The sequence below is a fragment of the Talpa occidentalis genome, unplaced genomic scaffold (genome assembly GCF_014898055.3).
Source record: "Talpa occidentalis isolate TD23 unplaced genomic scaffold, MPIMG_talOcc4v2.1 talOcc4.15, whole genome shotgun sequence".
NCBI classification, from domain to species: Eukaryota; Metazoa; Chordata; class Mammalia; order Eulipotyphla; family Talpidae; genus Talpa; species Talpa occidentalis.
In genome coordinates this window covers 58,603,576-58,630,906 of record NW_023601543.1, presented here as the reverse complement: position 1 = coordinate 58,630,906, position 27,331 = coordinate 58,603,576, and positions in this window count along the sequence as shown.

The window sequence follows — 27,331 nt, the reverse complement described above, 5'->3', positions numbered from 1 at the left end:
AAGGCCAATAGACATGAAAAAATGTTCATCGTTGCTTCCAATAAGAGAGATGCAGGTTAAAACCACAATGAGATGTCATCTCACATCTTTGAGATGACCCATATTAAAAAAAAAAAACCAACAGAAACTAGAAGTGCTGGAGAGGATGCAGAGAAAAAGGAACCCTATTGTTACTGTTGGTGGGAATGTAAACTGGTACCATGGTCTGGATTTACCTTAAAATCTAAAAATGGAAATATCATATAAGACCTCACAATCCTACTCTTGGGCATCTATCCAAAGAATACGAAACCATCAGCAGAAAGCCCCACATGTTCCCCAATGTTCATGGCACCATTACTTACGATAGTTAGGCCATATTAGCAGCCTAAATGTCCACCGACAGACAATTCAATAAAGAAGATGTGGTACATACATGGCATGGAGTATTTTTTTAAAAAGGATCTATTTATTTATACATACAAGAGCTGGGGTACAGGCCAGAGATGCGGGAGTGAGAGGATTCACCAGAGACCAAGTAGGGAACAGAACAGACAGATTTACTGAACTACGCTGCTGAGAGGAGCAGCGGTTGAGTCAGGAGAGGTCTGCTGAGCCATGTGGGCAGCTTCCTGGCCGGGGATCGAACTCGAGCTGCAAAGGCTGCGGATAGCTTCATAGTGATGATGCTTGACCCCTTGCACCATCAGGGAGGCCCCCCCATGGAGTATTTTATAGCCATAAGAAAGAAGGAAATATAGCCATTGTAACAAAATGGAGGGAATTTGAGAGAATTATATGCAGTAAAGTAAGTCAGAACAATCAAAACAAATACTGGACATTTATATAACAGATACGTCTACATCATAAAATATTTTCATAAAAAGTGGACACCAATAAACATCCTGAGGGCTCTGAGGTTAAGAGGGAGGCAGGAGAGAAAGGGACTAGGAGATACCAAGGAATGGTGATGTGGAAAAAAAATCTAAAAGTTTAAGTAAACTAATTAATTAAGAAGAAATGAGCTATCAAGCCATGAAGAAATATGGAGGAAACTTAAATGTCTATAACAAAGTGAAAGAGGTCAGTCTCAAAAAGTTCCATACTATGTGATTCTTATTATACAGCATTTTGGAAAAGAAAAAAAAAACTATGGAGACAGTGAAAAAAAAATCAGTGGTTGCCAAGGGTGAGAGGGGAGGGAGGGAGAAATAGGTGGAGTACAGAGGATTTTTAGGTCAGTGAAATTTAATTTGATACTGTAATAGTGGATACATGTCATCATACATTCATCCAAATATGTAGAATGTACAAGACCAAGAGTGAACCCTGATGGAAACTATGGACTTTGAGTAATTATGATGTGTCTATGTAATTTCATTAATTGTAACAAATGTGCCACTTTGCTGGGGTATGTTGACAGTGGGGAAGGCTGTGCATGTGCACAGATGGGGGTATATGGGAACTCTCTGTATTTCCACTCGATTTTGCTGTGAACCTAAAACTGCTCTAAAAAATAAACTATTAATGTTAAATGTCTGTGTAATCACTACCCACATCAGGAAACAGGAACATTACAAGTCATCCTTTAAAAGCCAGCGCTATGCTCCTGCCTCCCTCCCTCTGATCCCTCTCCCTCCTCCTGCCCTGCAGGATGTCTTTGGTTTATAATTGTCTGTTTGTTTTTGTTTTGTTGTGGTTTTTATTGTTATTATTTTTTCCCCTGATGTCTTATTTGGTTCCCCTGTGATGGTGCATGGGTAAATTGGTGAAGGAAATTCTATGGGGACTACACCTGAGGGGGAGAAAAAAGCAAGCATTGCTTAAAAATGAACAATGATGTAAAATTATATATATATATATATATATATATATATGTATATATATATATATATAAAAGCCAGTCCTGCCAGGCATTCCTATTCTTTTCTCACCTGTCCCCCGCAGGGAAGCACTAATCTCACTCTTAGGCTAATCATTTCTTGCTTTCCTTCATGGTTTTAACACCTTAGAATATATCCCTAAAATTTTCGTTTTCTTTAATCTTTGTATAAATAGAATCGTATTGTATGTATTATTGTGTGACTTGCCTTATTTTTGGGCTATTGGGTGCTTTATTCTTGTGCTTTTTAAAATGGCACCCAAGGAATTACAAATGACTTGTTTACATTAATTTATTAATATAATCCTGCAGTTTTTCCTTTGTATGAAACAATTCTGAAAATATTTTTATATGTATCAAGGCAAATAATTTTTAAAATAACAATTTTCAAAGTGATAGTCCACTAGTTTTAAGTCTTATAATAACATTGGCTTTAGAAGCCAGGAAGTATTTGCTCATTTTAAAAATCCAATTAGGAGAGATCATAGTTCTTGAGATGTTTTCATCTATACTCACTACTTAGTACAAGGAAACACTTTTCTATGCATGTTAGTATATGTGCTGCCGAAGCGAGCATTTTTCTATGCATGTTAAATATTAATTTTATTTAACTATGACAAGTCCACTCTATGTTACTTGGCAGTAGATACATAAGGCCAGAATATATTTGTTATAAATTCATAAAAATAAAATAAAAGTGCAATTTACATAATTTGTTTACTTGATTGAAGGTTTTTATGGTACATAAAGGTTTTATATAGTTGCTCTCAGCTTTATTCTCACTGACTTCAGTGAGTTGTATTTGGGTTTTCTATGCCGAACGTTGCTCAGTTGCCACTGTTGCCATTGGTTTCAGGATCGAGGTAGGAAATTTCATATAAAATTGTATTTTTAATTTCTTCTCTGGAAATTCTTTCCTGGATTCTTAACTTTGCATAATTATGCCTACAATGGAACTAGCATCCTAAAATCACGAAGATAATTCCTCCTTCTCCAATATAACATGATCTTCTAATCCTACTAGTTAACAAAAAAGTGTCCAAGGTCAATTACAACAAAGCCTAATGAACCATATAGTATTGAATCCCATGCACAGGGGATATTTTCAATACTAAAAATTCGCAAGTTTGAAAGCTTCCCTTTCCTGGACTCCCCTGACTCCTGCTCAGCTGACATGGGAGACAAGTCCGCCTGACTTGCTTATTTAAGGCTCTACAATATATGAGTTCATTCATGTTGTTATATATAGAAATAGTTTTCCATTTTTAATGTTATATAGAATTCCATTGTATGACTGCCACAGTATTTATACATTTTACTGTTGAACATTAGTGTTATCATGAACATTTTCAAACATATATTGCAGTACATGTATATACATGCTTTTCTGTTGGAAATATACTTAGGAATGGAATGGCTATGCTAACACACATGTGTTGCTTCAATTTCAATAGCCAAAGCCATCCTGATTTAAAAAGCAGAACAGTAGTATCATAGTCCCAGACTTCAAACTATACTAAAAAGCTATTGTGATCAAAACAGTCAGGAACAGAAATAAAAGTAGACACACAGAGCAATGACAAAGAATTGAGAACACAGATGTAAGCCCACAGTTATATGGACAGTTAATCTACAGCAAAGTTGCAGAGAGTATGCAATGGAGAAAGGAAAGTCTCTTCAACAAATGGTACTGGAAAAACTGGACAGCCACATGCAGAAAAGTGAAACTAGACCACTAACTCACACCATATGCAAAAATTAACTGAAAATGGATTAAAAGACTTGGATGTAAGACCTGAAACCATAAAATACATAGAAGAAAGCATAGGCAAAACACTCCAAGACACTGGCTTCAGTGATGTCTTTGTGGAATCATTTCTGATAGCAAGAGAAACAAGAGAAAATATATAAACAATTGGTACTACACCAAACTAAAAAACTTCTGCACAGCAAAAGAAACTATTAAAACAAAGAGATACCATACTTAATAGGAGACAATATTTGCATATCATAATCTGACAAGGGATTAATATCCCAGATCTATAAAAAATTCATACAACTCAACAAAAATAATGCAAATAATTCAATAAAAAATGGACAGAAGAAATAATTAGACACTTCTCCAGAGAAGACATACAGAAGGCCAACAGGTTCATGAAAATATGCTCATTATCACTTATCAGTGGGGAAATAACAACTCAAAACCACAATGAGATGCCATGAGAATGGCCCATATCAAAAAGACCAGAAACAATCTATGGCAAACAAAGCCATATGGTACTGGCATGAAAATTAACACATAACCCAATGCAGAAGAATAGAGAGCCCAGAAATAAACCCTTGTGTATACAGTGAACTAATATTTAACAAGGGAGTCAAGAATACTCAATAGAGGCAGGAGAGTCTCTTTAAGAAATGGTGCTGGGATAATTATATAACCACATGCAGAAGTATAAAATTGGACCCCTACCTTATGCTACTTATAAAAATGAATGCAAAATGGATTAAAGACTTAAGTTTGAGACCTGAAACTGTAAAACTCACAGAAGAAAACCTAGGAGGAAAGGTCCTTAATATTCGTCTCAGCAAGTATTTTCTGGATAACAAAAGAGTAAATAAAAGCAAAAACTAACAAGTGGGACTATATCACATTAAAAAGCTTCTGCACAACAAAAGAAACAATCAACAAATGAAAAGGGCAATCTATGAAATGAAAGAAAATATTTGAGCTCATATATCTGATAGGGGATTAATATATGAAACATATTAAGAATTCATACAACTCAATAGCAAAAACAAACAAGCAAATAAAAAACTAACAACCCAATTTAAAAAAATGGGCAGTGGAACTGAATAGACAGTTTTCAAAAAAATACAGACAAATGGCCAACAAGTACACGAAAAAGATGCTCAACATCACTAATCAGATAAACGTAAATCAAAAACACAATGAATTATCACTTCACACCTGTTAGAATAGCTATCATATCATCAAACAGACACGCGATAACAAGTGTTGCGGAGGACATGGAGAAACGGGGACACTTGTGCACTGTTGGTGTGAATGTAAATTGGAGAAACCACCAAGGAAAACATTATAGAGGATCCTCAAAAAATTTCAAATAGAACTACCACAGAACCTAACAATCCCGCTTCTGGGTGTATATCCAAAGGAATTGAAATCAGGATCACATAGATATCTGCATCCCCATGTTCATTGTAGCATCATTCAAAATAGCCACTCAGTACCACTGTCTAATGTATCTCTTTCCACAATGTTGCTGCATAACGAATTGCACTAGAATTCAGAGGCTTGAAAGCAATAAGCAGGTATTTTGCTCACAGATGTGTGGCTCAGTAATGTAGACTCAACTCAAATTGGGGGGAGGGTGTTCCTTTGATCTTCATTAGGATCACTCTATTGTCTGGGGATAGCTGTCAGCTTATCTCAGTTAGTCTTGGCTTGTATTGGGGTGACTTAACTCTGCTTCCAATGTATTTCATCCCCTAGCAGGGGATGAACATGCCTGGTCATGTTCTCATGCTGAATGCAGGAAGAGCAACAACACAAGCAGATAAATGCAAAGTGCCTTGTTAATTATTATTATTGAGGCAACATTGGATGACAACATTATGTGTGATTCAAAGGTATGGGAACACAACTCTTCAGATGTATGTTACCACACCCACGCCAAGGCAACCATAGTCTTCCACCATAATCCATTGTGCCTCCTCCCAACTTTGCTGTCCCTACTCTCTCTCACACTCTGGTAGGCTCAGTTTACAGTCAGATTTCTAGGGTTTGTTATTAGTTTGGTTGTGATTGACCTTTTGTTTTGTTTCTTCATATTCCACATATAAATGAAATTATCCGGTTTTTGTCTTCTCCTTCTGACTTATTTCACCAAGCATATCCCCACCCGTTCCATCTAAATTGTTGCAAACAGCAAAAGTTCATCTTTCTTTTTATAGCTGAGTAGTATTCCATTGTGTATATATACCACATCTTTTAATCCGCTCATCAGTCCTTGGGCACTTTGGTTGCTTTCACAACTTGGCTATTGTAACTAGTGCTGCAATGAACATAGTGTAACAGGGTAGTCCCCAGGAAAGGGGGAGGTTCCCTGCCCCACCCAAGGGAGGGTGGAGCTGAGCAGGAAGAGGAGAAGCTGCAGAAGAGACTGAGGAAGGAAGCAGGATGGAGCCAGGAGACCTGGAGGAGGCGCATGGAGCCTAGAGACACGTGAAGAAACTGTGCTTGTCTTTTGGTCATGGACTGGGTGACACAGATGTGGGTGAGACCCGTGGGGAGGTGACAATGGCAGCTTTTATCTTGATGTTGATTTTGCTCTTTTCCTTCCGGGCTTGTCTGGTTGTTTCTGGCCCTTTTCTGTGGGTCCCACTGAAAGATGCTTTAGACTTGTGGCAGGCTTTGGGGCCTTGCTCTGGGCCAATCCCATTTGGATGGACTCTTACCCACGAGGGGACGGGTAACTTTGGGTGCTTCATTTAGAAACTAGACTCTGCCTTACCTGTATTGTTTCCTAGTTTTATTAAAGTTCTTTCCCATTAAAGTCTCCTATGTTTTGTGTTGATGCGGCGGATGGCAGAACCCATTTAGAATAGACAGGTTTGTGGGATTTGGGCTGCCCCTCTCCCTGTCCTATAACAATAGGAGTGAATACATGCCTTCTAATGAGATTTTTGTAAGGTGCTTTTTAATGTGTCTGCATCCACCACACCTGCTAATATGCCACTAACCAAATGCCAGAAAGTCACATCTTTAAACTCAGAATCAAGGGTCACAGAACTATACTCTGTCTTCTCAGTGAAGAAAACCTCTAAGTTATATGTCAAAAAATATGGATACAGGGAAGAATGAATTGGAGCCATCAATGCAATCAGTCTACTAAAGCCATGGTGTCAAACTTTCATCTTTTGTAACCTCTCTAGCCTCAATTCATTTGTGACCTCAGTCATCATCCTCAGGCATCACTTTGATATTATCATTGCTCTCCCTCACATATTCCTTCAAGATTGACTATCGAACTAGTACAAGACCCCCAGAGATGACTGAATCATTGACTTCCGTTCTCACAACTCTGAGCTCTGAAAAATTATTGGACCAGGTTGTGTTGGTCTCGTTAAGATGAGAGTGGAAAATAAGGGCTATGTGCATGTCTGAGTGTTCTGATATGAACTCTAGTCTGTCACCATATTTCTGAACTTCCGAAAGCTCAGATGTGAGTTTGCTTCTCTCAATGTTACTTACACCTGCGTGTCCACTGGTGTTAGAATGGCTATCGTCAAAAAGACAAGAGGTGACAAGTGTTGGGGGAATCTTCAGCCAAACACTTCCCTCCGTCATGATAAATACTACTGATTTCTAGCTGTGTATAAAACCATGCTAACTTCTTTTTCTGTTCTTTATATTAATCAATAACTGTGTATTCTTATTTTCCATCTGAACCAAATCACTGACTTTCCTCAGTACTCTGGCTATGTGATTTTTTTTTTTGGCTATGTGATTCTTAAAGCAGTCTAAAACACTATGGCTGTGTTCTTCCCATGCCAGTTTACACTAAACCATTGACCCTGTTTTCAGTAAGTACCTAATGTTGACGAACACTGTGTTCCAAAAAGAGCAATCAACATATATACTAACATATATACCATGTAAAGAGTTGGGTGGTATGACAGGACTCCACCCCCAATCCATAATATAGAAACTGAATAGAGACTGGAGGTAGGTCAAACCTTGGGTTCACACAGAAAGATACCATGACTAAACAGGGAATGCATGAGAGTCTCAAGCTTTGGTCCCATTGAGGTCAAAGTTGGTAGAAGAGGAAGTAGACATAAAATCCAGGAGTCCAGATAGCGCTGTATGTTGGGTTCTCTAAGAAGCAGACTCTGAAGCAGAGGCTAGCCTGTAGAATATTGATTAAAGAGTATCCTTGCAAACAGCATCATTTGTCCACTCTCATGTATTGTTTGATAATCATGATATAATTCTACAGAGATAAACACATGGAGCTTAGCACACTATGCAATTATCCATAAAGATACCTATTGTAAGGATTGGCTCACATAATTGTGGAGGTTGAGAAGCCCCACAATCTATTATCTGCAAGCCGGAGACCCAGGAAAGTTGGTGGCATAATTCAATCTGATTCTATACTACTCAGCAATCAAAAAAGATAAACTCATGTCATTCACAGCAACATGGATGGGTCTGGAAGGGATTATGTTCAGTGAAATAAGTCAGATTGGATGGTATCACTTATAGGAGAAATATAGAGAAACTGAATAAAGGGTCAGGAAAAAAAGACAAAACTTGCAGGCAACTATAGATTTGAGGCATCCAGCAGGGGAGGGGGAGGGAGAGGGGACAAAACAGGAGAGGGAAGAAGGGGCGGAGCAACATGGCGGCGAGGAGACGCTGCGAGTAAGATCTCCCATTAAAAAAAGTGAATAGGGAGGAAAAGCGGCAGGTCCCAGTGAGAACTGGGACACGGAAGATAAACGGGTGACGCCAGCGAACTGCCCGAAGAAGAAACTGGCCATAAAAGAGGACTAGAAGGGAGGGAAGCGCAGAACCCTGCTCCCCTCCCCCGCCCACAGAGGCGGCACTCTCCGACCAGCAGAGAGGAGGAAACAACAAACCAAAACAACCAACAAGAACAAACGACGTAGCAAGCGGGACCGTGAGTGGAAAGGAACTATTGCAGCCACCACACCCGTGAACGGGAGCTGAGGCGAACCCTGCAGGATTCGCCACGGCGGCGAGCGAACGGCTCCGGGCGCCATTAGAGAAGAACAAAGACCCCGGGAGACGCGCACACAGCCCGGGCTGCCGGTAAGCTGGCGCGGGAAAGCGGCTCGCTCGGCGCGCTTGAAAAGCAAGTGCAGACCTGGATCGCGGCTGCCCAGGTCCCCGCGCCTGCGACCTAGGCTTGCGGGGAGACGACCTAGGCTTGCGGGGAGACGCGCGGAGGTCCTCACTGAGGTGAAGGTCCCTCCCTGAGTGAGCAGGAACCAGGCGCCCAGGCACGGGAGCGGTGCAAAAGGCGCCATTCCCGCGCCACTGAACTGGGCTACAGCCCGCGTCCTGGAACTGAGGGCTTTGAACTGAGACCCAGGGCACGAAAATTCGGGGCGTGGTTTCTCCACGACGGTGGGGCACAAGGCAGACACAGCACCCCAAAGCTGCTGAGGTGTACCCTACCATTCCCGCTCTGTTCTCTGTCCCACGGGGTGGGGGGAGGCGAAAAACAGCCCCCCAAGGACAATAGGAGAGATCTCTGGCGCCACCTAGCGACCAGGAAAAAAAAAGTCACTAACACCCTATAAAACAGGACATTTCTTAAGACTGCTTGAAAAGGGCAGAAGGTTTCTGGAGGACCCAGTGGCCAGCCGGGAAGTTATTCCACGCCAGGCCCCTTCCGACCAGCAGTCTGAGCCCACAGAGGGAGCAGGCACCCACGTCCGGGGCAGACCGGGTGCGCAGAAGAGTGTGCCTGAAACCGGAGGCGCAGGGACTGCATCCCGCTTCGCCATTTGAGAACAGGGACATTTCTTCAGTAAAAACTGCCTAAAACCAGCAGAAAGCTCCCCCAGAAGACAGAGATGGCTCCTGGAAGAGCCAGAGGGGAGCGGAGAAGTTCACCCAAGATGTCAGTCAGTCCGAGCAACACAGTGTCCCAACGCATACGACAAATTAGAAAACAGACAGTAGGGAGTAGAAGAACCACACGCAACCTAAAAACTCCTCAGGAAAGAAGCACACCACAAAAAGAAAACCACTCCCCAGATTGCAACGACAGCAACTTGGAAGAACTTCTGAGCCTTCCAGAAAGAGAATTTAAAATTGCCATGATTAAAAAAGTGATAGATCAGAAGAAGGAAATTGAGTCCCTAAAGAGGGAAGTAAGAGAAATGCAGGAGATCAAAGAATTAATGGAGGAACTAAAGAACTCTGGGAAAAGCAATGAAAGCAGAATAGATGAAATGGAAGAACGAATAAGTAATCTTGAAGACACAGAAATAAAAAGAACCAAAACAGAAAAGGAAAGAGAAGTACGAAGGAAAAAGAATGAAGAAAGACTTCGGGAACTATCTGACTCCATGAGGAAAGGAAATATAAGAGTTATAGGAATTCCAGAAGGAGAGGAGAGAGATGTAGGAACAGAGAAAATATTCATGGATATAATTGAAGAGAACTTCCCAAATGAGAAGAAGGAGCTGAAAATTGATATACAAGAAGCAAGAAGAACACCAAACTTCCACGACGAAAGGAAAAACACAGCAAGACACATAATAGTAAAGCTCCCAAGAATCCAGGACAAGGAAAAAATAATGAAGCTGACAAGAGGGAAGAAACAGATAACATTCAAAGGAAAACCAATCAGGCTGACATCAGACTTCTCTGAAGAAACACTACGGGCAAGGAGAGAGTGGAGGGACATAGTCAACAGACTCCAAGAAAACAGATGCCAACCAAGAATACTCTATCCCGCAAAGCTCTCTTTCCTCCATGAAGAAAGAATATGGACCTTCCCAGACAAAGAGAAACTCCGGAATTTCATTGCGACTAAACCCCCACTCCAAAAAATACTACAAGGAATCCTAAAGCCAGAACCTCAGAGGGACGAATAACAACGAAAGAAGACCAAAAAAAAAAAAAGTTATTAAAAGAATAAATAAATAAAATCAAAGGAAAGACAAACATAATGGCAAATACAGATGCTAACATATCAATATTAACTCTAAATGTAAATGGACTAAACTCTTCAATAAAAAGACACAGAGTTGCAGCCTGGATTAAGAAACAAAACCCAACCTTTTGCTGTCTCCAGGAAACACATTTAGCTACAAAAGATAAAAATAGGCTCAAAGTCAAAGGATGGAAAACAATCCTACAAGCAAATGGGCCAAAAAAGAAAGCAGGAACAGCTATACTTATATCAGATAAAACAGACTTCAAACTCAAAAAAATAAAAAGAGACCCCAATGGTCACTACATTATGATTAAGGGGACAATACTTCAAGAAGAAATAACACTCATTAACATATACTCACCAAACGAAAGAGCACCAAAATATATCAGACAACTGTTGTCCTCTCTGAAAACAGACATCAGAGAAAACACATATGTAGTGGGAGACTTCAACACACCACTATCAACAATGGATAGATCAACAAGACAAAAAATAAGTAAAGAAACTAAAGCTCTAAATAAGGACCTAGAGCATTTGGGCTTAACAGACATCTATAGAACACTAAACCCCAAAAAAACGGAGTACACATTTTTTCTCAAGCGCACACGGATCATTCTCCAGGATCGATCACATACTGGGGCACAAGACAAACATCAACAGATACACCAAGATTGAAATCATACCAACCATCTTTTCTGACCACGAAGGCATCAAACTAGAAATAAATCATAAAAAGAAGGCAAGGAACTATCCTACCTCATGGAGATTAAAAGCCACATTACTGGAAGACCACTGGACTAACGAGGAGATCAAAGAAGAAATTAAAAAATTCTTTGAATTGAATGACAAGGAGGACACCAATATCCTAAATGTATGGGATGCAGCAAAAGCAGTAATAAGAGGAAAATATATAGCAATAGAAGCTCACATCAAAAAACAAGAAAGAACTCAAAGAAACAACCTAATCTCGAAGCTCAAAGATCTAGAAAAAGAACAACAAAAAAACCCCAGAACCAGTAGAAGAAAAGAAATAATAAAACCAAAGCAGAAATAAATGAAATTGAAACTAAAAAAACAATCCAAAAGATCAATGAAACCAAGAGCTGGTTCTTTGAAAAAATAAATAAAATAGACAAACCCCTAGCCAGGCTCACAAAGGAAAAAAGGGAGAAAGCACAAATACACAGAATCATAAATGAAAGAGGAGAAATCACAACGGACACAGCAGAAATCAAAAGAATAATCAGTAACTACTATGAACAGTTATATGGAAACAAGTTCGACAATCTAGAGGAGATGGACAAATTCCTACAACTCTACAATCACCCAAGCTAGATAAAGAAGAAATAGAACACCTAAACAGACCAATTACAAGCAGCGAAATTGAAATGGTAATTAAAAACCTCCCCAAAAACAAAAGCCCAGGACCTGATGGATTTACAAATGAATTCTACCAAACATTCAGAGACGAATTAGTGCCTATCCTTCACAAACTCTTCCAAAAAATTGAGAAGGAAGGACAATACCAAACACGTTCTATGAAGCCAATATTACACTAATACCAAAACCGAATAAGGACACACAAAAAGGAAAACTATAGGCCAATCTCCCTAATGAACACTGATGCAAAAATCCTCAATAAAATTTTAGCTATCAGAATCCAACAATGTATCCATAAGATAATTCACCACGACCAAGTTGGATTCATTCCAGGGGCACAAGGATGGTTTAACATCCGAAAATCAATCAACGTTATCCAACACATCAACAAAAAGAAATATAAAAACCATATGATAATATCAATAGATGCTGAGAAAGCTTTCGACAAAGTGCAACACCCATTCATGATAAAAGCCCTTGAAATTCTTGGGATACAAGGAACATACCTCAACATCATAAAGGCCATCTATGACAAGCCAACAGCCAGTATCATTCTCAATGGTGAAAAGCTGAAAGCAATTCCATTAAGATCTGGAACAAGACAAGGATGTCCACTCTCACCACTGCTTTTCAATATAATACTGGAAGTCCTAGCCAGAGCAATAAGACAAGAGAAAGACATCCAAGGAATCCAAATAGGAAAAGAAGAAGTCAAACTATCACTATTTGCAGATGATATGATAATATACATAGAGAACCCCAAAATCTCCACAGAAAAACTAATTCAACTCATCAATCAATTCAGTAAAGTGGCAGGATACAAATCAACACGCAAAAGTCAGTAGCCTTCCTATACACAAACAATAAATCTGAAGAAGAAGAAATCAAAAAACCACCCCTTTTATTATCGAAACAAAAAAAATCAAATATTTGGAATAAATCTAACAAAAGAGGTAAAGGACCTATACAAAGAAAACTATAAAACACTGTTAAAAGAAATAGAAGAAGACACAAAGAAATGGAAAGACATCCCCTGCTCATGGATTGGAAGAATAAACATTATTAAAATGGCCATCCTACCAAAAGCAATATACAGATTCAATGCTATTCCAATCAAAATCTCAATGGCATTCTTCAAAGAAATAGAACAATTATTGATGAAATTCATATGGAATCACCAAAAACCCCGAATAGCCAAAGCTCTACTGAAAAAAAAGAAGGAAATGGAGGCATCACACTCCCAGACTTCAAACTATACTACAAAGCCATAATCATCAAAACTGCATGGTATTGGAACAAGAACAGACATACAGACCAATGGAATCGAATAGAAAATCCAGAAATAAACCCACAGATTTATGGTCAACTAATCTTTGACAAAGGAGCGAAGACTATGCATTGGAGCAAAGAAAGTTTGTTCAATAAATGGTGCTGGGAAAACTGGGTCGCTACATGCAAAAGAATGAAGCTTGACCACTACCTCACACCATACACAAAAATCAACTCAAAATGGATTAAAGAACTAGACATAAGACCTGAAACCATAAATATATAGAAGGAAATATAGGCGAAACACTACGGGATTTGCATATCAAGACATCTTTACAGACACATCACCCAAAGCAGTGATAGTGAAGAGAAAGATAAACAGCTGGGACTACATCAAATTAAAGAGCTTCTGCACAGCAAAAGAGACAATAACAAAAACAAAGAGAAACCCCACCAACTGGGAGAACATTTTTGCACCCAACACTAATGATAAAGGACTGATCACAAAAATCTGCAAAGAGCTGATGAGACTCAGCAACAACAAAGAAATAATCCAGTCAAAAAATGGCGAAGAGCTAAAAAGAAACTTCTCTGAAGAGGAAATGCAAATGGCCAACAGACATATGAAAAAATGTTCAACATCACTTGTAATCAGGGAAATGCAAATCAAAACTACCATGAGATACCATCTCACACCAGTGAGAATGGCACATATTAAAAAAACTAGCAACAACAAATGTTGGCGAGGATGTGGAGAAAAAGGAACTCTTGTGCACTGTTGGTGGGAGTGCAAACTGGTCCAACCACTATGGAGAGCTGTGTGGAAATTGCTGGACCTACTAAACATAGAGCTTCCATATGATCCAGCAATTCCACTCCTAGGTATTTACCCAAAGGACACAGAAACATCAATTCCAAAGAGCACCTGCACTCCTATGTTTATAGCAGCACTGTTTACAATAGCTAAGCTTTGGAAACAGCCCAAATGCCCAAAAATAGATGACTGGATCAAGAAGATGTGGTACATATATACCATGGAATATTACTCAGCATTCAAAAAAGATAAACACATGCAATTTGCAGCAACATGGATGGCACTGGAAGGGATCATGCTCAGCGAAAATAAGCCAAAAGAAAAAGAAAAATACCGGATGGTCTCACTCATAGCAGGAATCTAGAAAACTTAAATAAGGGACCAGGAAAATCAATATAAGAAAGTGAAAATCAAAATCAACAAAAAACTATGAACCAGAGACACTTTTTGGGGGGTGGGGGGGCGGGAGGGGAAGGATTGGGGTCAGAATGGGGCGTTTGCAATTGTATGGGGGAATATAAAAATAAAATTTAATATTTAAAAAAAAAAAAAAAAAAAAAAAAAAAAAAAAACAGGAGAGGGAAGAGCACAAGGGACTATGGTGACAGTTCATGGGTGGTGTGGTGGTGGGACTTTTATGGGGACTACACCTGAGGGGAGAAATCAAATACTATACAAAAATGAACAACAATATAAGAAAATTTAAAAGTTTAACAATAGAAAAATTCAATCTGATTCCCAAGGCTTGGGAACCAGGAGCAACGAGGCTGAAAAAACCAGTGTCCCGGCTGAAGTAACCAGACAGGAAGTATCTAATTCTTCCTCTTTCACCTTTTTGTTCTAATTGAGCCCTCAATATGTTGGATGATGCCCATCACAGCAGAGAGGGCAAAGCATCTCACTAGTTCACCAATTCAAGTATTAATTTCATATAGAAACATCCTCACAGACATACTGAGAAATAATGTTTAGCCAAATATCTGGGCACCCCATGATCCAGTCAAGTTGACATAAAATTACCATGATACATGTCCACAAATTCTTTGATCTTCTTGCATCAAGAAGTATGGCCTATGCTCCCTTCCTTTGACTTGTAACCAATACAACGAGGAACATGTGTTTCTGGAGCTAATTCAGAAATGGTAATACAACTTCTGCCTTCCTCTCTGGGACACCAAGCTTAACTCACCATGTAAATAGTCTCATTATCCTGAGGTCACCATGTTGTGAGGCAGCCCACCTCACATGGAAAGGTCATATAATGGAATTTTGGTCAACATTCCCAACTGAGATCTAGTCAATAGCTGACATCAACAGGCAGATGTTTGACTGGAGATGCCTCCCTATAATCCCAGCTGCCAATCTTTGAATCACCCCAGTCATCTGGTCTTCCCAGCTGAGGCCCCAGACATGGTAGAACAGAGACAAATGAGCCCACTCTGCTCTGCCTGAATTCCTGACCCACAAAATTAGTGGGCATAATAAAACAGTTATTGTAAACTACTATGTTCTGGGGGTAATTTTCCTTTTTTCTTTTCCTTTTTTTTTTTTTTTAACCACACAATGGCAGCCAGAACACATGGATTACAAGACTTTCTATGATAAATTCCCAGGACTTTCTTGCATACAGATTATGCTCTCAAGTATCTTTTGGCTTTGTAGGAAACTAGAAACTGGAGGAGTAAATAAATTCTCTTCTAGAGAATTAATTGAAAAGGAGAATTTTGGGATTAAAAGCATCATTTTTAGGAGTCCACATGTACTTTGCTTCAATAGATGAGATATGACCAAAAAATCCAGGTCATCATAAAAAGTGCAAGAGCAAAGATGCGTCAAAGTGGGGGGCGGGGAGGCCTCAGTTGTCAATTACACAAGTTTGGCATTTAATCCAGTTGGCATTAGATTTTTGCATCAACTAAACATAAACATAAAACAAAGGTTGGGGCCTCCCCTGGTGGTGCAGTGGTTGAGTGCTGGGTTGCGAGGCTGCCCACGGCCTCTGCAGTGCCAGATCGATCCCCTGCCGCCGGCGAGGGTCTCACCAAAAAAAAAAAAAAAAAAAAAAAAAAAAAAAAAAAACATAGGTTGGTTCCGTTGTATTAATCATAAAATACATCTATTGATCTTAAATAGCTTATAAAGCCAAGAATTTTCTCTCTGAATGAGATATCTCTTTCAGGTAATATTTCTAGGTACCCTCCAATGAACAGTACATACCAACGTTTGAGAATTCCAAATGAAGGAAGTTCTTTTGTTTTCACAGCAGTTAGATAATTTAAAATTGTTAATAAATGAAGAGATGAGGAGTCCATTTTACATTTTATTTGGAATGGAAGGACTCATTGAATGGAAGAAACTGAAAACGACCTTCCCCAATAGATCAGATTGTACCCAATGTAATAAACAATGCCTCTTGACATTTCAAAGTCAATTTTCCCGGTGCTCAGTATGGCTAAAATTCTATGGACCTTATTACCCAGAAGGTCATCCTAACTTTTGTAATGACATAGTTTAAGAAAATTGTTGGAAATCACTTGCCAGAAACACTCCTCCACGTTCACGCTTAAGCTCTGAAAAACTTTATGGAACAGCCAACTCTACACTCAGGGCAACTATTTCCTTCTAAACCGTTGAAGCTATCAGGTTTTTTTTAAATCTGAAAGCTGTCATTGCAATTAATTTCTCTTTCTGCTTAACATTGGAGATCTTCTCAAGAATACTTTAGCAGGCCTCCCCTGGTGGCGTAGCGGTTGAGCGCTGGGCTGTGAAGCTGCCCGCAGCCTCTGCAGCGCCAGTTCGTTCCCCGGCCACCGGTGAGGGTCCCACATGGCGCGCAGACCTCTCCTATTGTGCCCACTGCTCCCCTCAGCAGTGTATTTCGTCACTCTGCCTGTTCTGTTCCCCGCTCTGGCTCTGGTGAATCCTCTCACTCTCCTGTGCTTCTGAATGTACCCAGTGCTTGTATAAACAAACAAACAAAAAAACAAGTAAATCTTTTTTTTTATATTCCCCATACAATTACAACCCCCTTATTTTGACCCCAAGCCCTCCTTTCCCCACCATAGAGTGTCTCTGGTTCAGAGTTGTTTGTCGATGTTGATATTTTCTTTCTTATAGTTATTCTTTTTCCTGGTCCCTTATTTAAGTTTTCTAGATTCCTGCTATGAGTGAGACCATCCGGTATTTTTCTTTTTCTTTCTGGCTTATTTCGCTGAGCATGATCCCTTCCAGCGCCATCCATGTTGCTGCAAATTGCATGTGTTTATCTTTTTTGAATGCTGAGTAATATTCCATGGTATATATGTACCACATCTTGATCCAGTCATCTATTTTTGGGCATTTGTGTTGTTTCCAAAGCTTAGCTATTATAAATAGTGCTGCTATAAACACGGGTGCAGGTGCTTTTTGGAATTGATGTTTCTGTGTCCTTTGGGTAAATACCTAGGAGTGGAATTGCTGGATCCTATGGAAGCTCTATGTTTAGTAGGTCCAGAAATCTCCACACAGCTCTCCATAGTGGTTGGACCAGTTTGCACTCCCACCAACAGTGCAGGAGAGTTCCTTTTTCTCCACATCCTCGCCAACATTTGTTGTTGCTAGTTTTTTTAATATGTGCCATTCTCACTGGTGTAAGATGATACCTCATGGTAGTTTTGGTTTGCATTTCCCTGATTACAAGTGATGTTGAACATTTTTTCATATGCCTGTTGGCCATTTGCGTTTCCTCTTCAGAGAAGTTTCTTTTTAGCTCTTCTGCCCATTTTTGGACTGGATTATTTTCTTTGTTTTTGTTGAGTCTCATCAGCTCTTTGTAGATTTTTGTGATCAGTCCTTTATCATTAGTGTTGTGTGCAAAAATGTTCTCCCAGTTGGTGGGGTTTCTCTTTGTTTTTGTTATTGTCTCTTTTGCTGTGCAGAAGCTCTTTAATTTGATGTAGTCCCAGCTGTTGAACTTTGCCTTCACTATCACTGCTTTGGGTGATGTGTCTGTAAAGATATCTTTGATGTGCATATCATGTAGTGTTTTGCCTATATTTCCTTCTATGTATATGTGATCAAACCTGGAGAATGATCCATGTGAACTTGAGAAAAATGTGTACTCAGATTTTTTTGGGTTTAGTGTTCTATAGATGTCTGTTTAGCCCAAGCACTCTAGATCCTTATTTAGAGCTTTAGTGTCTTTACTTATTTTTTGTCTTGTTGATCTATCCATTGTTAATAGTGGTGTGTTGAAGTCTCCCACTACTTATGTGATTTCTCTGATGTCCGTTTTCAAAGATGACAATAGTTGTCTGATATATTTTGGTGCTCCTTCGTTTGGTGAATATATGTTAATGAGTGTTATTTCTTCTTGAAGTATTGTCCCCTTGATTATAATGTAGTGACCATTGGGGTCTCATTTTACCTTTTTGAGTTTGAAATCTGTTTTATCTGATATAAGTATAGCTGTTCCTGCTTTCTTTTTTGGTCCATTTGCTTGTAGAATTGTTTTCCATCCTTTAACTTTGAGTCTATTTTTATCTTTTGTAGCTAAATGTGTTTCCTGGAGACAGCAAAAGTTTGGGTTTTGTTTCTTAATCCAGCCTGCAACTCTGTGTCTTTTTATTGAAGAGTTTAGTCCATTTAAATTTAGAGTTATTGTTGATATGTTGGCATCTGTATTTGCCACTGTGTTTGTCTTTCCTTTGATTTTATTTATTTATTCTTTTAATAACTTTTTTTTGGCCTTCTTTTGTTGTTATTCATCCCTCTGAGGTTCTGGCTTTAGGACTCCTTGTAGTATTTTTTGGAGTGGGGGTTTAGTCATAATGAAATTCCAGAGTTTCTGTTTGTCTGGGAAGGTCCTTATTCTTTCTTCATAGAGGAAGGAGAGCTTTGCGGGATAGAGTATTCTAGGTTGGCATTTGTTTTCTTGGAGTCTGTTGACTATGTCCCTCCACTCTCTCCTTGCCCATAGTGTTTCTTTGGAGAAGTCTGATGTCAGTCTGATTGGTTTTCCTTTGAATGTTATCTGTTTCTTCCCTCTTGTCAGCTTCATTATTTTTTCCTTGTCTTGGATTCTTGGGAGCTTTACTATTATGTGTCTTGCTGTATTTTTCCTTTTGTTGTGGAAGTTTGGTGTTCTTCTTGCTTCTTGTATATCAATTTTCAGCTCCTTCTTCACGTTTGGGAAGTTCTCTTCAATTATTTCCTTGAATATTTTCTCTGTTCCTACATCTCTCTCCTCTCCTTCTGGGATACCTATAACTCTTATATTTCCTTTCCTCATGGAGTCAGATAGTTCCCGAAGTCTTTCTTCGGTCTTTTTCCTTCTTACTTCTCTTTCCTTTTCTGTTTTGGTTCTTTTATTTCTGTGTCTTCAAGAGTACTTATTTGTTCTTCCATTTCATCTATTCTGCTTTCGTTGCTTTTCCCAGAGTTCTTTAGCTCCTCCATTAATTCTTTGATCTCCTGCATTTCTTTTACTTCCCTCTTTAGGGACTCAACTTCATTCTTCTGATCGCTGATTATTTTTCCCTTATAATTGTTTTCCTTTATAACTTCTGTCAGTTTTTTAATCATGGCAATTTTAAATTCTCTTTCTGGAAGGCTCAGAAGTTCTTCCAAGTTACTGTCATTGCAATCTGGTGGGTGGTTTTCTTTTTGTGTTGTGCCTTTTTCCCGAGGAGTTGCTGGGTTGCTTGTAGTTTTTCTACTCCCTACTGCCTGTTTTCTAATTTGCCGTGTGCCTTGGGACAGTGTGTTGCTGGTATGAGCTGGCATCTTTTTGGTGTGTGCTTTGTGGGGTTCAGGAACTGGCGGTCTAAACAAGTCAAATACTGTTATGCCAGAAGTCTAATGAGGTAGTGGTACTTTGAGTATGTTAATTGTCGCTGTCCCAGAATATTTCCTCCTTCTGTGTTTAATGACAAAGGTGTGTCATGAAGTCCCACAAACTTCCCTGGATGTGGGGCAGCTGGATTGTACTCTGGGTTCCAAATCACTGGATCCCTCTCTGGTTTCCAACTTCCTGCCAGGCGGGACCAGGCTTGTGGGGGCCTTCAGCTCACCTCTGACTGCACAGGGAACCTTTTCCCTCTGGTTCCACAGGGAGCCTTCTGCCAGTTTCAAGCAGTCTTTATTGAAGAAAGGTCCCTGTTTTAAAGTGGCTCTGCGGAGACGCACTCTCCTGCATGCCCAGTCTGCCCTGGCGGTGGGTGCCCGCTCCCCTCTGGGCTCGGACTGCTGGCCAGAAGGTGCCTGGCGTGGGCGAACTTACCAGCTCACCTCTGGCTCCTCTGGGAGTCTTCTGCCAGTTTCAAGCAGTCTTTACTGAAGAAAGGTCCCTGTTCTAAAATGGCAATGCAGGGACGCACTCCCCTGCGCGCCCGGTCTGCCCTGGCAGTGGGTGCCCGCTCTCCTCTGGGCTCGGACTGCTCATTAAATAAATCTTAAAAAAAAAAAAAAGAATACTGTAGCAAGACAAGCTAAAAAAAGAAAAACCTCAAAGAAATATTCCCTATCACTTCAGTCAATGTGCAGCATTTGATCCTGAGGTCACAGGGCTAAAAAAAATGAAAAGAGAAAATATGTATTGAAGGTTTAGAGGGCCAAGTACTTTATTATCAGAGAGAAAACTAAAACCAAGAGACAAGTAAGTAACCTGCCAAGATCACATAATCAGGAAGGACCAGCGTCAAACTTTGAACATAAGCACCTTTTTTAAAAAAAGATTTATTTCTGAAGTGGTACTGCTTCTCAAAACAGAGCTTATGAAAAATGGGGCCTAGAAACAGTAGAATATTTGCATACAAAAGACCCTGGTTACCGCCTATCATATTTGGGGAAAAATAGGAATCATAATTGAGCTACAGATCACAAGATGATTGTTTTACTTCTTTCTCCACATTTCTTCCATTTCCCCTCACTAAATTCTAGCATTTATCCCTCTACTCCATGTTAACCCATTCACTTCCTGCTTTTCTACTCCGTGTAGCCTACCCATGTACTTTTAACAGAGAGACCCACACCATTCCATACTAGTTCCTAGGAGAACATGACAAAGTAAGGCATTTTCACAATAGAACTGTTGAAGTTACAAAGTGCAACTTAAACGTGAGGTATTATTATTTTTTGTGCTATCTTGATATCACATCCTGTCCTACTACCTGCCCGGAAGGGCCTACAACTCATTAAGGATCAGAAGACATATAACTTTACTTTGCACCATCGTCCTTAACCAATTTTAAGTGGACAGTTTAGTAGTGTTAACTATATTCACATTTTTGTGTAACTAACTCCTAGAATTGTTTCATCTTGCTATACCCATTAAACAATTTTTCATCTTGCTATACCCATTAAACAATTTCCCATTCCCCCCTCCCTCTGGCTCCTGACAACCACCATTCTACTTCCTGTCTCTATGGGTTTCACTACTTGGTATATCTCGTATTAAGTGAATCACACAGTATTTTTTTTTTTTTGTGACTGACTTATTTCACTTAGTATCATGTTGTTAAAGATTCACCCATGTTGTAGCATATGTCAGAATGTCTTTCCTTCTTAAGGTGAATAATATTCCAGTAGATGTATATACCACATCCTGTTTGTTCATTCATCCTTCCATCAACAGACATTTGGGTTCTCTCCCCTTATTCTTTAAAGATTTGTAAAATCCGTGCCACCGATAACTCACACAAAAACCTACCCTTTCTGACTTGCTTCCTATTCTGCACTGTCATGTGGGTATGAAACGCTGACCGTCCTGCTTTTTCTTTTATGCTTTTTTCCTTCTATTTCTCGTACTTGCCTTGGGAGTCCTTTCATTCCCATGCTTCTTTGCCTTCTTAGTCTCCATACATTCCTGCTCCCTGTTAACCAGTCACAGCTCTGGGATCTTCATTTTATTTATGTGTTTATGTTTTTGTTTTTATTGAGCTATAATTGACATGCAATTGTGGAAGTTTAAGGTGTTCAATGTGTTAATTGGAAACATTTATATATTGCACTATGATTATCATCATAGCATTAGTTAACACCTCTAACACATCACATAATTAACTTGTTTTTTTCCAAAGTGGGAACAATTAAGATCTAGTTCCTTAGCAACTTCAAAATTTATAGTACAGTATTGTTGACTATAATCACTGTGCTGTGAAGCCCTTTATTTTAGACACCAGAGTCTAGCCCTGGGTTTCAAGAAAACCCTGTCACTCTTTCTTTTGCAGCAGGGAAACACGCCATACCCTCTACCAACTCCCTGAAGATGCTGGTTCCTGGGTGCAAAGGCTCAGGGGGCAAGTCCAGCTAGGGCCTTCCCAGGTCAGTGAATCCTCCTGACATGACCTGCTGCTGCCACCTGCTGTCTATATCCATCAATGCGTCTGTTTCCTCTTAAGTGGTTAGTCCTTCTGATTATATCAACATCATGGGACAAGACTTCGAACTACTTGATTTTTCCTTCTCAGTATTTTCACTCTGTCCTGTATTTTTCTTAAATACCATTTAGCAACTCCTTGTGTGGATTCCACATTGTCTCATCAGCCTTGTCCAAATATAGAGAAAAAGATCCTCTCTGTATTGGGGTGCTTCAGTTTGCGAAGGGACAAAAGAAAGTCCAAAAAAAAAAAATTACCAGTTCTCATTATTTTCCTGGAAGCAGTTAAATTAAATATAGTTTAACTAGTTTCTTTTTTTTTGCATGAAGTCATCCATATTTCCCCATTTGTTAAAGAGGATAATTTCAAAAATATACAAAGTATTTATACAATTCAATAACAACTAAACAGACAAACCAATACAAACATGAGCAAATGCCCTAAACACACACTTTCCTAAATAAGACATTCAGATGGCCTACAGGCACATGAAATGTTTTTCAGCATCACTTATGATAAGGGAAATGCACATCCAAACCACAATGAGCAATCACCTCACCCCTGTCCAAATGGTCTCTATTAAAAAGAATGGAAGCAACAATTGTTGAAGAGGATGTGGAGAAAAAAGAACTCTCATCTAATCTTGGTGGGAATCCAACTTGTTACAGCCTCTATAGTAAACAGTATAGATTTCTTTATTTTTTTTAAAGATTTATTTATTTATTTATACAAGCACTGGGTACAGTCAGAAGCGCGGGAGGGTGAGAGAATTCACCAGAGCCAGAGCGGGGAGCAGAGCAGAGCAGGCAGAAGGACCGAAGTACACTGCTGAGGGAAGCAGTGGGCGGCAGGAGAGGTCTGCGCGCCATGTGGGACCCTCCTCTGGTGGCTGGGGAGCAGCCGGGGATCGAACCAGCGCTGCAGAGGCTGCGGGCAGCTTCGCAACCCAGCGCTCAACTGCTGCGCGACCAGGGAGGCCCTATAGAGATTTCTTTAAAAAATTAAAATGGGGATCCCATGTGACCCAGAAATACCTCTGCTAGGTATTTTCCCAAAGAATATGAAAACTCGAATACGACAAGGCATGCCCCCTCTGTCCAGAGCATGACTTTAAACAATCGCCTAGTCATGGAACCAACTAACTCCTCATCAACAGACGAATGGATAAAGAAATCGTGGGATATATACTCAGTGGAGTACTACTCAGCTATTTAAAAAAGATGAAAATAGTGTCCTTCGGGACAAAATGGATGGGCCTTGAGGTGATTATGCTAAGTGAAATAAGTCAGAAAGACAGGTATCAAATGGCTTCACTTATCTATGGAACATAAATAACAAAAAAGACATATATGACAAAACACAGCAAAAGCAAACCTTAGACTTAGTGAAAATTTTACTGATTACCAAAGGGAAGAGGGACAGGGAGGAGGAGATAGTGGAAGGAAAGGGCCAGGCAAGGCATTGCCATGGGAGGTTTGGTGGAGGGTGAGTGAAACGTGTACATATGGAGTGAAAATGTAACCCCAAAGTTATATAGACAGGCAAACAACTGACAAATTTAATGTTAACAATCAAGTGTTTCTGACTACATCTTTATACATTATTGAATGTTTCTTGTATTCTCCTCAGCCCCTCCTTCCTGCTTTACTTTCCCACTCGTGTTAGGCTTGAACTCAAGTCATGACAGGCATCCGTCCTGTTACGACATCCTGTCATGATGTCCTGTCATGGCTGGTGTGGTCAGTGACACTGGAAATTACACTTTTTATCACTATAATCATTCCAGTTTTATTTAGATTCGTATGGTATCTTTGGAAAAGGAACTTTGTTATCTTTGCCTTACCACCGCCCTTACGTCCCCTTGTCCCTTTTGTTTTTAATTAATTTTTTTATATCACTCTTCGTTTTTGTACAGTGTGCAGTGAAGCAAGTCAGAGAGATAAAAACAAATACTAGACATTTACATAGCAGATGATTTGATAAAGCAAAATACTTACAAAAGCTAGTGGTGCCTTGTGGCGCCACTGGCGGACATCAATCAATCAGTATTTGATTTTTCCCCGCAGGTGTAGTTCCCATCGTTCTCCCACCACCACAGCACCCATGAACTATCGCCACAGTCCCTTGTGCTCCTGCCTCCCCTGTTTTGACCCCTCTCTCTCCCCCTGCCCTGCTGGATGCCTCAGATCTATGGTCTGCCTGCAGTTTTGTCTTTTTTCTTACCATTTGTTCAGTTTCCCTATATTCCACCTGTAAGTGAAACCATCCGATATTTTTCTTTGTCCCCCTTATTTCACCTTTGTCCCTTTCCCTCCCCCTCCCTCTTAACTTCAGAGCCCTCAGGATGTTGATTGATGTCCACCAGTGGCGCCACAAGGCACCACTAGCTTCTGTAAGTATTTTGCTTTATCAAATCATCTGCTGTGTAAATGTCTAGTATTTGTTTTTATCTCTCTGACTTGCTTCACTGCACATAATTCTTCAAATGCCCTTCATTTTATTGAAAGTGGCTGTATTTCATCTTTCCTTGTGCTTGAATAGTATTTCATAGTGTGGCTATACCACGTCTCCTTGATCCAAATGCCTGTCCGACATTAGGCAACATGGTCTGGCTACCATAAATAATGCCGCTATGAACATCATGGAACATATGGGTTTTTCACTGATGGTTTCATATTCTTTGGATAGATGCCCAAGATTGAGATTGTGAGGTCATATATTTCCACTCTTATTTTCTAAAGGTAAATCTAAACTGTTTTCTCTAATCAGTGTACAAGTTTACATTCCCACCAACAATAACAATAGGGTTCCTTTTTCTCTGCATCCTCTCCACCACTTCTTGTTTCTGTTCTTTTTAATATGTGTCAATCTCAAAGATGTGAGAGGGTATCTCATTGTGGTTTTAACCTGCATCTCTCTCATTGGAAGCAACGATGAATATTTTTTTCATGTCTATTGGCCTTCTGGATATCCTCTTTTGTGAACTGTCTATTCAGATCTGCTTCCCATTTAGTAATTGGATTGTGTGTTTTTTTTTATTGTAGAATTGTGTGAGTTTTTTTTTTAATATGTTGAGTATTAACCCCTTATCCATTATATATTGCATAAATATTTTCTCCCACTCAATAGGGTGTCTATTTAATCATCTTGTATATTCTTTTGCTGCATAGAAGCTTTTTAACTTGAGGTAATTCCAATTTTTTTTCCCCTTGCCAGAGGGTTCACGGCACCAAAAACATCTTTATAGTTGATGTCATGGAATATAATCCCAATGTTTCCTTCTATATATTTTGTTATTGCAGGTCTTGTATCTAATTTTTTTCTAGTTTATTTTGCATATGGAGTTAGCAAGTGATCCAACTTCATTCTTTTATGTGTGACTTTCCAATTTTCCCAGCATCGTTTATTAAAAAGATTGTCCTTCCCCCATTTTATGGTAATAGCTACTTTATTACATATTAAGTACTATTGTGTAATAGATTTATTCCTGGGCTTTTGACTCTATTCCATTCATCCATACACCTATTTTTTAGCTATATACCATATTGGTTTTAGTACTGTTGCTCTATGATGAAGTTTGAAATCAGGTAAAGTGATACTTCCATTTCTCTTTCTTTTTCTCAGAGTTGTTTTTGCAATTTGAGGTTTTGTGGTTCTATATCAACTTCAGTATTTTTGTTCAATTTATTTGAAAAATATTTCTGGTATTTTGATAGGGATTGTGTTACATTTATATATGTATATATCATTTTAGTGGGAATATTTATTTCGATGATATTGAGTATCCCCATCCATGAGCATGGGCTATCTTTCCATCTCCTAATCCTTTAGCAACAGCTTGTAGTTCTCATTGAATAAGCCTTTTACCTCCTTAGCTGGGTTAATTGTGAGCTAGTTAACTATTTTTGAAGTAATTATAAATGGAATTGTTTTCTTAATTTGTGTTGTTCCAATTCTTTAACTTCCTTAATCATGGCAATTTTTTAAAGCATGAAGTTCCTTTTTCTTTTCTTTTTTATAATTAAACTTTATTTTCTTACATTGTTGTTTGTTTTTGTACAATATTTGATTTCTCCTCTCAGGTGTAGCCCCCATAAATCTCCCACCACCACATCACCCATGACCCATCACCATAGTCCTTTGTGCTCCTTCCTCAACTGTTTTGACCCCTCTCACTCCCCCTCCCCTGCTGGATGTGTCAGATGTCAGATCTGTAGTTTGCCTGCAAGTTTTGTCCTTTATTTTTTTTTGACCTTTTGTTCGGTTTCCCTATATTACTCCTATAAATGAAACAATCTGATATTTTTCTTTTTCCTTCTGACTTATTTCACTGAGAATAATCCCTTCTAGATCCATCCATGTTGTTGTGAATGGCATGAGTTTATCTTTTTGATTGTTGAATAGTATCCCATTGTGTATATATAACACTTATTGATCCATTCATCAGTTTTCAGGCATTTAGATTGCTTTCATATCTCAGCTATTGTAAATAGTGCTGCAATAAACAGGAGTGCAGATTTCCTCCTGAATTAATGTTTTTGTGTCTTTTGGGTAGATAACTAGGGGTAGAATTGCTGGGTCATGTAGTAGATCCATTTTTAGTAATTTGAGGGTCCTCCACACAGCTTTTCAAAGTCGTTGGACCAGTTTGCATTCCCACCAGCAGTTGAAGAGTGTTCCTTTTTCTCCACATCCTTTCCAGCATTTGTTGTTGCCAGTTTTTTTCCATATCAGCCATTCTCACTGGTGTGAGGTAGTATCTCATTGTGGTTTTGCTGTGCATTTCCCTGTTTATAAGTGATGTTGAGCATTTTTTTCATATACCTGTTGGCCATTTGCTGTCTCTTTTGGGAGAAGTGTCTTTTTTAGTTCTTCTGCCCACTTTTTGATTAGGTTGTTTGCCTTGTTTTTGTTGAGTTGTGTAAGTTCT